The sequence below is a fragment of the Anguilla anguilla genome, chromosome 5, assembly GCF_013347855.1.
Source record: "Anguilla anguilla isolate fAngAng1 chromosome 5, fAngAng1.pri, whole genome shotgun sequence".
NCBI classification, from domain to species: Eukaryota; Metazoa; Chordata; class Actinopteri; order Anguilliformes; family Anguillidae; genus Anguilla; species Anguilla anguilla.
The window spans coordinates 3,122,656-3,134,694 of NC_049205.1; the positions used below are offsets into that span (position 1 = coordinate 3,122,656).

General features: G+C 43.5%; 1 protein-coding gene across 40 annotated transcripts in view; it reads left to right on the forward strand.

Moving 5' to 3' along the window:
* Positions 1-12,039, forward strand: part of LOC118227313 (receptor-type tyrosine-protein phosphatase delta-like) — a 333,188-nt gene that overhangs the window by 98,558 nt on the left and 222,591 nt on the right. For all 40 annotated transcript variants that reach the window (XM_035417571.1, XM_035417614.1, XM_035417570.1 and 37 more), the window contains exon 4: positions 5,334-5,404. The gene's annotated coding sequence lies outside the window, so the exon portion shown is untranslated. The remainder of the gene's footprint in view (positions 1-5,333; positions 5,405-12,039) is intronic.

A 12,039-nucleotide genomic window follows, 5' to 3' on the forward strand; every position in this document is an offset into this window, starting at 1 on the left:
TAGCATTTGGGATCATCAGAGATCGTTACTGCGGTTAAAATCCAACTAGATGTTCTACTTCTAGAATGCTTCAGGACTGAAGACACAAGGAGGGCCCAGTAGGTGGAATAACTAGATCCGTAGTGTGCTTGTAAAAGCATCTAATAACCATGCCTTCTGTATGATTTAAATCATTTTAATGACACAATGTGTGCATATAACATCGAGATCCTTTTGACAGAACTTTGCCTCATGCAGTAAAGTGAGAATCGTTGATTTGCAGTGCAAGTGTGAGAATCCTTTTTGTCCTGTTGTGCAAATAACACACACATCTGCAGAAAACTTCACAGCAAACACGTGCTTAGATCTTCCATTCGTGAATAAGCATCGTGCATATCCAAGGTTAACTTGACTAGAGTATGGCCACATGAAAGGGGACAGGGCAGTTCATATCCCAAACGGAAAAAACATTATTCAAAACCGTCACAATCCACTCAGTTCTTTTACGCATAATCAATTATCAATATTCTGCATTATCTTTCCGCTGAGCCGAGCCCAGAGGACACGCTCATGAGTTTAGAGTTTCTCAAGAGCCCTGAAGTCAGAGAGCCTGCTGCCCTTTCTTTGCATAATTCCTCAGCCAGCGCTTAATACTCCTCATCCTCCTCCTCTTCCTCTCCGGGCCGCCTGGACGTGGTGCATGAATGATGAAGATCCCGCCGCCGGGCGGATTTGGGCCGTCCTGTGGGGAGAGCGTGTCCGCGCCGATGGAAGACGGCCCAGATTTGATTAAAGGAAGGAGAGGCTGGACTCCGCCCCCCTCGTCCCTCCCCCCCATCCCCCCCGTCTCCCTACCTTCCCACCCCCCCATTCGCCAGCGAGCGGGAGGAGAGCCGCCCTCGCCGTGCTAATCGTCTGTATTTTGGGCAGGAAGAGTGAGAGAGAGAGAGAGAGAGAGAGAGAGAGAGGAAGAGAGTGAGAGAGAATGAGAGCAGGAGAGAGAGAGAGAGATAGAGAGAGAGAGAGAGAGAGAGAGAGAGCGAGAGAGAGAGAGAGAGAGAGAGAGAGCGAGAGAGAGAGAGAGAGAGAGAGAGAGAGAGAGAGAGCCGCTACTGCCTCACACACGTCAGGTGCAATGTGACTGAAGGGCCCTGCTGGCCCAGGAGCCGTCGGGGACGGGCAGCACCGCGCGCTGTCATCAGAATGCTTAGATACGCATCCTGTCAAATGGCTTCACATTAATAATTCACTTTCGGTGCTGAGGTCCTACAGCTACTGTAGGTGATTAATGCATAAGCTGTCCGTAGCTGTGCGTGTGAGTGCTCATGTGTGTGCGTATGTCTACGTGTATGCGTATGTACAGTATATATCTGTGCGAAGTCCAGGCTGACTTCAGGCCAGAATTGGCCCAGATCCGGCTCAGTGTCTCTTGATATCTGGGTATGCAGTAGAACAATGAACGATGAGCACCTTGCAATTACACTAAGGTGGACTGAACAATAAGAACATTTTATGTTCCACGACACCAAACCTGGATTTCTTTTTTGTTGAACTGGCTAAAAGTTAAGTGGTCCATGTGCAATATGGAAAAAATTTAATTTAGTGACCTCAAAACAAGATACATCCAATTTGCCGTTTATTACTTAAATAGTAATATCATTTTTGCATTATTGGGCAATATATACAGTATTCACAGGGGAACAGTGAAGTATACAGTAGCTGTCGTCTTATAAAGATCAGCAGTTGTCTTATAGTATACTGTAAGTCACTTATCACTCTTTCCAGGTTCTGTTTCATTGCAAATATAGTGCAGGTGTGTATATATGTGCATGCTTTATTGGTTATAAAATCTAAATATTATCAGGCTGAAATACCAGAGGCGCAGGAGTGGAGTACGGTGAGAGAGATCCCAAATCACCGTACCTCAGCTGACTATTATTGTCATTTTATAATTGGAAGCCAGTAATTACATTTTTTCCAGTTTCCAATGATCCACTTAATTAATGGCATTTAATGATGATGTTACATGGTTAATAAACGGATTTTCTTGTGCCAATTAGAAAGATTTTCGACGCCCGGCCTCTTACAGTAGATTGCAAGCGGCTGTCACGTCATTGGCTGATTGTGCTGCAGCACTGAGAGGGACAAACGATCGCGTTCTCTTTCACAGGGTTCGGTTTGTAGCATAAGGAGGGAGAATCTCTTGCCGGAATGTTCCGTCACTGACAGAATGGTGTCAGCTAAAGATTCAATATTTAGCACCGATGTGTAGATAGCCGGGCCGCTGTAAATACACTGTGTCCGCTGGGTAAGCTCAGGTGTCACAGTAATAATTCTCCCCTGAATCTGGAAACTTGTTGTTTGCTCTGAACTTTAGTCCTCTAGTTGGTTACCCTAGATGCGAATACGATCAAGGATAATAAAAGAGTGGCTTCAAAGAGTGGCTTCAAATCAAATCACTTTTATTTGTATGGTGCTGTTTAAAAGGAAACTGTCACAAAGAGGCTTTGCAGGAAGAGAGCAAAAACGTTTCCCATACGAACCAGAGAGGAGCTCTTCACTAATCCCAGAATGCATTGGTAATAATGAAGATATCAAAGCCAGTGGTGAATGGTGGATGCCTTCTGACCGTAGTTCCTTGAAAAAGAGTTCCTGGAAGTATCGCCAGAAAGTGTCCACCAATTACTGCCTGGAATAGACCCTCACTTCCTGCCAGCGCATGGCGTGACAGGAAGTAAGGTCCTGATTGGTGGAGGTCCTCATTGGTTTCTATCCCTAAATACAACACTTTCAGTGTCTCAGCTGGTGACAGATTGATTTCTGAATTTTTAGGATCAGTAAAATGACGTCTTGGGTGTGCTGACCCATTATATACACTGCATACCAAAACAGTACTGGCAAATACAATAATAATAATAATAATAATAATAATAATAATAATAATTTCCTAGAAACCGTGCAGTATGTTTGAAGTTAAAGGGTTAAATATGCTTGTATTAGCCCGTTGCAAAAACACTGATAATATTCTTCATTTCATACGGATCATTAATCCAGATCTTCCATATTTAGAGCTGGCCTGGCGATGTTCGGTTTGACATGTGCGCTGTACCATGTGACACGCATTAGGGTTTTTGATGAGGCAAATTAATTTGTTGTCGTGGACGACGTGGCGGCCTGTGAAAGAGGGTGTTTGCTCGACGACGTTCTTACCGAGGCACGGGGAAGAAAAAGGGAAGCTGGAAAGCTCTGAAAGCTTCGAAATACATTTCACAGTCATTATCGCCCCACTCAGCGCTGCTCTCCATCATGATTAGGCCACGTCTGCTTCCATTTCATGCAAAATTGAAAGCTCGACAGCTAAGTGATTTTCAAGTGCGCGGAAGGCTGCCGTGTAGATTTACCTCAGAAAATCCCCCTGTCAGTTTATGACGCCGAGCGAGCCTGCACCGCGTCTTTTTGCGAGTCTGGAGGAAGTTCAGCAGCTTTGACCCCAGCGCCCTGAATGATTATGTGTGCGGGACCTGTACAAGACCACCGGATTTACCGTGCGTGTGTAACCTGGAGGAGGATGCCCCCATGCACTGTGACTGTTTCATTCATATTTATAAGAGCTGGAGTTGGCCTCTGTCTTCAGCACATGTCAACACAACGATGAGAACGGAATATATGCAGGTGGTGGCATAACTGCCCCCCCTCCCACTCTGAACCCCCCCTTAACTGTGCCCCCCCCCCGCAAAAAGCCTCCCACCCAACACCCCAGGACCCTGACTAGGAGAAAGCGGTTAAAAAAAATGATGGATGGATGGATGGATGGATACTTGTACATTTGCACATATTATATGTATATAGGATGTATTTACACTTTCTCCCTGGACTGGAGTACCTGTTCAGCATTTTAACCTGTATCGGAGGCGTGGAGGACTCCCATCAACAGCTCCTGTGTACCCGAAGGGGAACGCTCGCTCTTACAGTTATGAGAGTGCAGTGGGGGTGGCACTGCAGCAGCCCCCCACGCTAGCATGGCTAATTTATGAGCGCTTTAATTGCTGTAGACGGGGGTACATTAGATCTGCTTCCTGTGCAGCGGGAGCTCAGATTCTCTAAGTCATTAGACTAATTGAACAAGCTAATTAGCCGGTTTGCTTTGACTGACTTGGACATGTGTGTTGTTGTTCGTTTTTTTTGTTTTCTGGCCTAATTTAAGGAAATATTACGACAATACTTTGATCTTTTCGGTAAACATTTTATTTGCATGTTATGTGAATAATGGAAATGGGGACCCTCAGTGTAATGAAGGGGCGATTTCAGAGGAAACTCATTTGTAAATTAAAAACCAAGAATTTCCACTTTAAAAAAAAAAAAGCTGATGGTAGAATATGGAACCATTAATCATGGGCAAAAAAGGGAATGAAATTCAGTCTTATCTTTCTCTTTCTTTCAAATTTATCCAAATGTTTAATAACCACATGGAGTTGTATCTTCTCTGTGTAGCTTTAAATATCTTATTGCTTTATAATTGTGGATGAGTATAACTTGACTTATTGCAGTTTCTTCTGCTGATCGCATATGCGTAATTCAGAATTTAGTCTCATTGTTGTTGAATACAGGGTTAGTTCGACTGGACATTCAAAGAGAGGTCAGATTAACAGCATACTAACAGAAATGTGGAATCAACAATTTCTATAACAGCGTTTTTGAATAAATATTTAGTGAATGCATTTTCCTGTAATTATCAGGATCCCCATTGACCGTTCAGAGACTGCTGTTTTATTAAATACTGTATTTCAAGGGGCTTTGTTTACCCCTGCGTGTCGATTACAGGACTTACCCCGCAGGTGTTCTCCCTGCGCCAGATAGAGCTCACAGCTGCCTGGTCAATGGCTCTCAGGGTTGAGTGGAACGGGTTGAGTGGGACAGGTTGAGTGGGACGGGTTGAGTGGGACAAGTTGAGTGGGACAGGTTGAGTGGGACGGGTTGAGTGGGAAGGGTTGAGTGGGACAGGTTGAGTGGGACGGGGCAGGGGCTGGATAAGGCCTTCTCAGACCACTCTGCCGGGGTGCTTTCGATTTTTCGGGAGCCGGTGGGGGGAGGGGGGGAAGCGGAGGAGGCAGTGACATTACATCTGTGTGTGTGTGTGCTGTGGACCCCCCGATCCAGTGGCCAATAAATCTGTCACGCTCTCTCTGTTCATATAGACGTGTGTTACTGAATAAATGTATTACCCAGCGTTACTGAAGACCCTGTCTGCAGTACGGTACCTCCTCTTTTGTGTTAGCATTTTGCACCGCGGTGTAAACAGTGTAAACTGTGCAATCACCATTTCAGTGTTTGTTCCTCTTCTGCTTTTTTTACAGGGATTCCTGAGGAATTTTACTCTTTCATGCTGCCGGTCTGAAACAGTCCTGCTGACAGCTTTCTTATATGGGTAAGAGAATGATGTGATGATGATGACGATGATTCTTCTCCTTCGCCTTATTTTATTTCTTCTTGTTCTTGTTCTTCTTCTTATTGTTCTTGTTGTTCTTGTTCTTCTTCTTATCAATAATAATGATATTCTACTTAGAGAACTGCAAATGGACTGTGTTTTGAACTTTGCACAGATAAAGTTCTGGACTTTTATCAGAGTTGCTCTGCCACAGTCCATAAATATTTCCGTTAGTTTCTCATTTCTGCAGAAACATCTGCGTGATTATTAAATGAATTATGTGCAGCCTGTAAATGCCGATGCAGACGGGTGACTCTGACAGCGGCGTTAGGGCTCGTCCATTAGGCGGGAAACGGACGGCGTGTAATCGCATGATGTCGGATATCATCTCATTTCGGGTTTCACTTTGAGCACTGCGGAGATCCGATAGACAGATCGCACATTCTTTCGCTCACTAAATTGCTTATTTCACACATACACTTGGATGTACCCCAAAAACTGAAATACATGATTTAGTGTTTTGTTTTTTCAAAAGTTGCAGCTGATGGCATTGAAATAGCCAACACTCTGGCCCTCATACTGCTCATTTAAATGCTAATGCTGTGGCTGAATCCTTTCTGGACTTGATTTCAAATCAAGTAATATAGACAATATTACATTTTCATTGTAGCACATACATTTGGTTATTTTGAACAATTTTGATTATTTAAAAATGATTATTCATAAATATCAGGTCTTTCACAGATACCTCCAGTGTGCTGTGAGAGGATTGCTGTTTCAATAAAAGCTGTTTTCAGTATATTTCTATGTAGAATTTGTAGCTTATTTGCTTGATACCACGATCAGATTGCTGAATATATATATTTTTTCTTGGCTGCATTTTCATGATTTTTCCACTAGGTGTCGACAAATCGAACTGTTAAATCCACCGTTTACCGATTTGTTTATAATAGTACCATTGCTAGCACCGCCATCATTTCACATAGCATAAGTGTTGCTTATAAGGTAGTCCCTGTCTTAAAAAAATAATAATAATAATTTAAAAATTCTGTACAGTCCAGCTTTTGCATTCATTTACACTGTAAGATGTCTAGTGTCAATTCAACTCTAACAGAGGTTATATGAGACCCACGGGGACCGTATGCACTCTATTAGAGTGAAATGTACTCTGTAAGAGTGTACTTGACACTGAACATTTTACCGTTTGGTGATAACTCTGTATCACCCTTCCTTGCTACACCTGCCCTAAAAAAAGAATGATCTATTCTTTTAATATACCTTCAGCCGTGCTCATTTAGATTCAGGTCATATCCAGGGTGTGTGATTTATTGTGATGCAGCTTGAAGATAACCTCAGAGGTGAGGCGTACAACACAGCACCCGCCACAGAGTCACCCCCCCGCCCCCCGCCCCAGTTTAAATTATTACTGCTGCTCGGCCTTCTCTGTTATTACAGGCTTTTCGAACACAAGTAGTAAATGTCATTTCAAACTTGATTATCATAAACCAACCAAAACCGAACGCCATTCTGTGTTCGTTAGCCTTGCCTGTCAAGCTCGTGACCTATGACCCTGACCAGGTTGACGCCTTTTTTCTGTAAGCAGCTTGAGTGGCAGGTCAAACATTCTTCCTAGTCAGCCATCGTTAAATAATTCAGCGCTGGCCAGTAAAATCGCTCGATCTCATAAACCATGACTTCCATTTCCAGAACCTCTGGAGATAGAGCATGTGGGTTATGTGTGTCTGTGTTTTTTAAGTTATTGAGGGTGAGGGGTCAATGTCTGCCACCCTACAGATAGAGAGAGCTAGGGACGGTGGGATATCTAACAACTTAGCAGGGTGTAGATTTGGCTTCAGAAAATGATTCCATTTAAAATTTTGGCTCAGCTCCCGGATTTTCTTCAATGTGCTTTTGTTCACTGGCAAATTCAGAATTCACTGAATTAAATTCCCTTCATTTAAAATACGGAGCAAAAATTTTGGTTGCTGAATGAATTTCACTTCAGACACTCTCTGCTGCTGCGTATTGTTAAATATGGTGCGATGCACAGCCATGTCAGATCCAGAAGTGGGTATTTATGTTAGCGTGCGCCGCTAGGTCCCCTGCCTGTTGCCTGGAGACAGTGTTTTTTGCCAGAGGTTCCACAGGGCCGGACGAGGTCAGAACCAGGGAGAAGATGGCTAAGAACGGGCTGAACGGCCAGCAAAAAAAAAAGACTCTGCCGTCACATGGGTCAGGAAGTTGAAGTCCAAAGTGGCAGAAAAAGAATCGTGTAGTTGTTCTGCTTATTTGGTGTTGTGCCTGAAGTGTCTACGTTTAGGGTCCAGATAATCAAAGAAAATGCAAATAAATAAATACTAACATGAACTCTAGAGCAGCACTAGGTGCCCATTAAAGGTCCACACACCTGGATCCATTATAGAATTATACAGCGAGCACAATAGACACAATGGGACCCAGCAGAAGCCCTGCGGTACAGAGGAAAGCTCCCATTCTCCCACAGCCAAGGGAACAGTCCCGGCATGCTAGACACCAGCTGGCTCATTCACCGCTTCCACGGAAACACAGCACGATTCAACAATAGCAGAATCGCGTAAATAAAGGACGGAGATTAGCTCAAGTGCATTCTTGTAGACCGCGCATCTGGGAAGGCTTCATTGAATCGGGCGGTTGCTGTGAAGTGATGATCATGAGGTAAATCGGTACCTGTGTGCATATTAGCAGCAGCATTGCCATTGCTGTGCATTTCTCCAATGACTAGCCATGACTAGCTAACTGGACAAGCATGGCCTTGAATTAGCAAGCCACACAACGTTTTCTTTGCATTCATAATAATGGTTCCTCCAGGTGGAAGATCAAGCTAAAAGTGTATAACATAAAAATGTGAACTCGATTCTATTTGAATTCCATCTCCTACTTTCCACAGATATTTTCCTCTGTGCCAAAGGGGATATTAAGCTAGTTACTGTCCATTACCCACTTAATCAGATGTGTAACCATGCAGCTATCTGCTATCTGCTCTTCCGTGGAGTTGGTTAAAATGAAAAATAAGAAAAAAGAAAGTTCATTAATATTATTACGGGACAAATACTCCGGAGGAAATACTCAATTTCTTCATAAGTGGGAACATTTGCCAGCATATTGTGAGGTTCCACATTAGATTGCCAGCATATTTATGTAACTATATTCACACATATATTTCCATTCTGTTAGGGTAGGGTGACCATTTTCATTCTGAAAATGAAGAATTCTGAGAGGGTCGTGATTTTCGAAAATGCTTTTTGTGGCAGGTGATCATATCACTGGTGACAAATTAAAACATCTCTAAAATGGAGACATCATGGCATAATTGTTTGTGAAGAACTTTTCAATAAATAATGAAATACATTTCCAAAGACATTCATATGTCACTGAAATATTAAGCTGTTCAAATATTAATTTAATAAAAGTTATAACAGCCGTATACGAGGAAAGAAATGTCATTAATAATTAAAAGCCACTTAGGGACTTGCTATTACTATGGCTAAGTGCTGCATGACATCAGCATTCGTTTCCTTGCCTACGTTAGCCTGTCAGCTAAAATTAAAATCAGCCTGAATCGAAGAATCATACGGTAAAGACACTCATCCTCCCACAAGGCACAGGGGCTTTCTGGGGCAGCCTTGAGACCAGATGATGGCTTTAGAAGCACAGCCTCGTGCCTGGTAGTCTGCACTGTCTGGTTACTGCACTGGTTACAGCAGATTGACTGATTGACCTGCCATCTTTCCAGCCCCTACACCAGCTTTCTCTCAGTAAGCGCTCTGGCCAATCAGCTTCTGAAGGCTGCGAATGGCCATTGCAGCTGACGCGAGGTGGTCTGAGGTCACAGACGGAGCTGTAGTCTCAGGCAGTCCTTCTCAAAGTGGGAGGGGGGGGGGGCTAAGATGTCTTATTACCAAAGGACTGAGAAAGTTTGACTACTAAAAAAAAGGAACATTTCTAAAAGCACTACACTGTAAAAGGACTGTGGAATGCTGTTGGGTTTTCATTTGGTTCTGGAACCCAGGTGTCGCTGACCATCCTCCCTGCGATTGTGACATCACAATGCACCGCACACATCGCCTGTGACCTCACATCAACACAGTGGAAAATTAAATGAGCAGCATTCCAAAGACAAGGATGAGCGGTAAAATGACTTTTATTTAGATTATAAATGGGGCCACAAGTAATATACACAGTAAATATTTCTGGCTGCTGTCCCCGTCTGTTTCAGTCCCAGAAATAAACGCAACCCTGGCCTAAAATGCACCATGCAGGGAAAATGACCAGAATGTTTTGAAAGTTTTCTGTCACAGGCAGACGAGCCTCACTTTGAGGGGTTGACCACCGGACTGTCAACTAGGAGGATTTTATTGTTGTCGATTTTCTTTACACACTGACAGGTGTTTGTTCTTCCTGACATTGATTTATTTATGTCGGGTTTTCTCCCAGAAACAAAAAGCTGCTGCCACCTCTGCTGCCAGCTGAGATGTCCATAACAGACAGATTTAGTCACAGTGAACACCCACAGTGTGTGCAGTTTTAATGAATCCACATAGTTATGTCATGCCTTTGTTACGCCATCCAAACAATTCTGCCACACACTGCTAGGATTCGCACGCGGTTGGATTCTTCATATCTACGTTTGATGCTTCCTGTGAATGTTGTGTGTTGCACGCCAGTCACTGGCCAATGATGTTCATATGCGACCACCAGAATGAATCAATATCAGCTGGTAAGAGATTGGGTGTGGGATAAATTGGTTCCGTCTGCTTCTCCATATGGATATTAACCCTTTATGGTGCATGATCACGAATATGTGATCGGAGTGCTCTAAACTTAACATTCTATTGCTGTGTGTGTGTGTGTGTGTGTGTGTGTGTGCATGTGTGTGTGCGTGTGTGTGTGTGTGTGTGCGTGTGTGTGCGTGTGTGTGCGTGTGTGTGTGTGCGTGTGTGTGTGTGTGTGCGTGTGTGCGTGTGTGCGTGTGTGCGTGTGTGCGTGTGTGCGTGTGTGTGTGTGTGTGTGTGTGTGTGTGCGTGTGTGTGTGGTAGCATGGGGAGTTGAATGTCACCCAATATGGCTCCACAGCAGTACGGATATGAAACTTCATTCATTGCTCCGGCAGCCTTTACTGCAACTTTTGTGAAGAGAAAAAAAGCCTGAGAAAGCTGAAGTGTATTTTTAGGAGATTACTTCATACTCGTATGGACACTAATCTGAAAGGAAAACTCAATGATGTGTTTCATGTACTGTCTTTAATAATGCAGCGCCGTGTACTCCACAAAAGAGCAGAACACAAGACTGCAATGACTGAAGCATGTTCTCATCACACACACGCACGCAAGCACACATACACAAAAACACACACGCACACACACACACGCACACGCACACACACACACCAATACACACGCACGCACGCACACACACACACCAATACACACGCACGCAAGCACACATACACACATACACAAAAACACACACTCACACTCACACACACACACGCACACACACACACCAACACACATGCACGCACGCACACACACACACACCATTTTCTGCTTGAGTGAGTTAGTTGTGGAAGTGTTTGATTGGCTCCAAAGGATTTCCACATTGACAGCACATTGGAAGAGTGGCCTAGTTTTGGTCATGGACTCATTGACTCCTGGGAAGGAAACAAGGAAGAATTCAGCAGTCAGCAGGAATTATGCATACAGCGTACCCCACAGGGCTGGGGTTTGAGTATGAAACAATAATATATTAATATTATAGCAAACTGTAGAATTGTGTCGAAAAATCAAAAAGTAAGTACACTTTCTGATGATGAGTTTGATGGGGGTGGGAATTAGATTTTGTGCCACTCACATCGTTGACATGTTCCAAGAAATAGTGCTTGTGCTCACAGCTCCTTGACTGCTTTATAAAAGCACAGGGGGAAAAAAAAGAGAGAAACTGCTTTGATTGGGTGTGCCATCCTCCTTGTGCCCCCCAGGGCATATCCCTGCAGGGGTATAATGAGCCAGTTAGTGCTCTGCAGGGGGGGGGGGGGCACGTCCGCAAGCTCGTATCGACCGCGGCGGTAATCAGAACGCATCCAGCCTGAAGCTTCGCGCGCGCACAGTCACATGATCACTGGCTCCAGCTGGGATTTTCCCCCAGTGCACAATCAGCTTAGCGGGTTTACGTTTGACATGAAAGATAAGCACATAATCTAAAACAAAACAAAAAAATAAATGTATTTGCAATGTTATTGTGGCAGAGGAGTTGAGCTGATCTTTACAGTAAGGTAAACCTCGACTTTTCAATTCGGTATTAATCCCATTTTCAAAGAGGCCCTGTCTTTTCAGCCTGATTGTTTTTTATGAAGGATAAATTAATATTGTCAGTTGCATGCTGCAATTTCGAATTAATTAAAAAAAAAAATTTATTTATTTATTTACAATGTTGATGTCAAGGTAAGGGGGCAAATTAATTGAATTTGGTGTACAATATGCACCAGGAAAAAAAAAAAGGCAGATTTTTTTTTTCTTTTTTTCCTAATCGAACGGCTCAAACCTCATAAAAAATAAATGTTGCGTCACTGGAGAATCACCCACTGAACTTCATTTGAC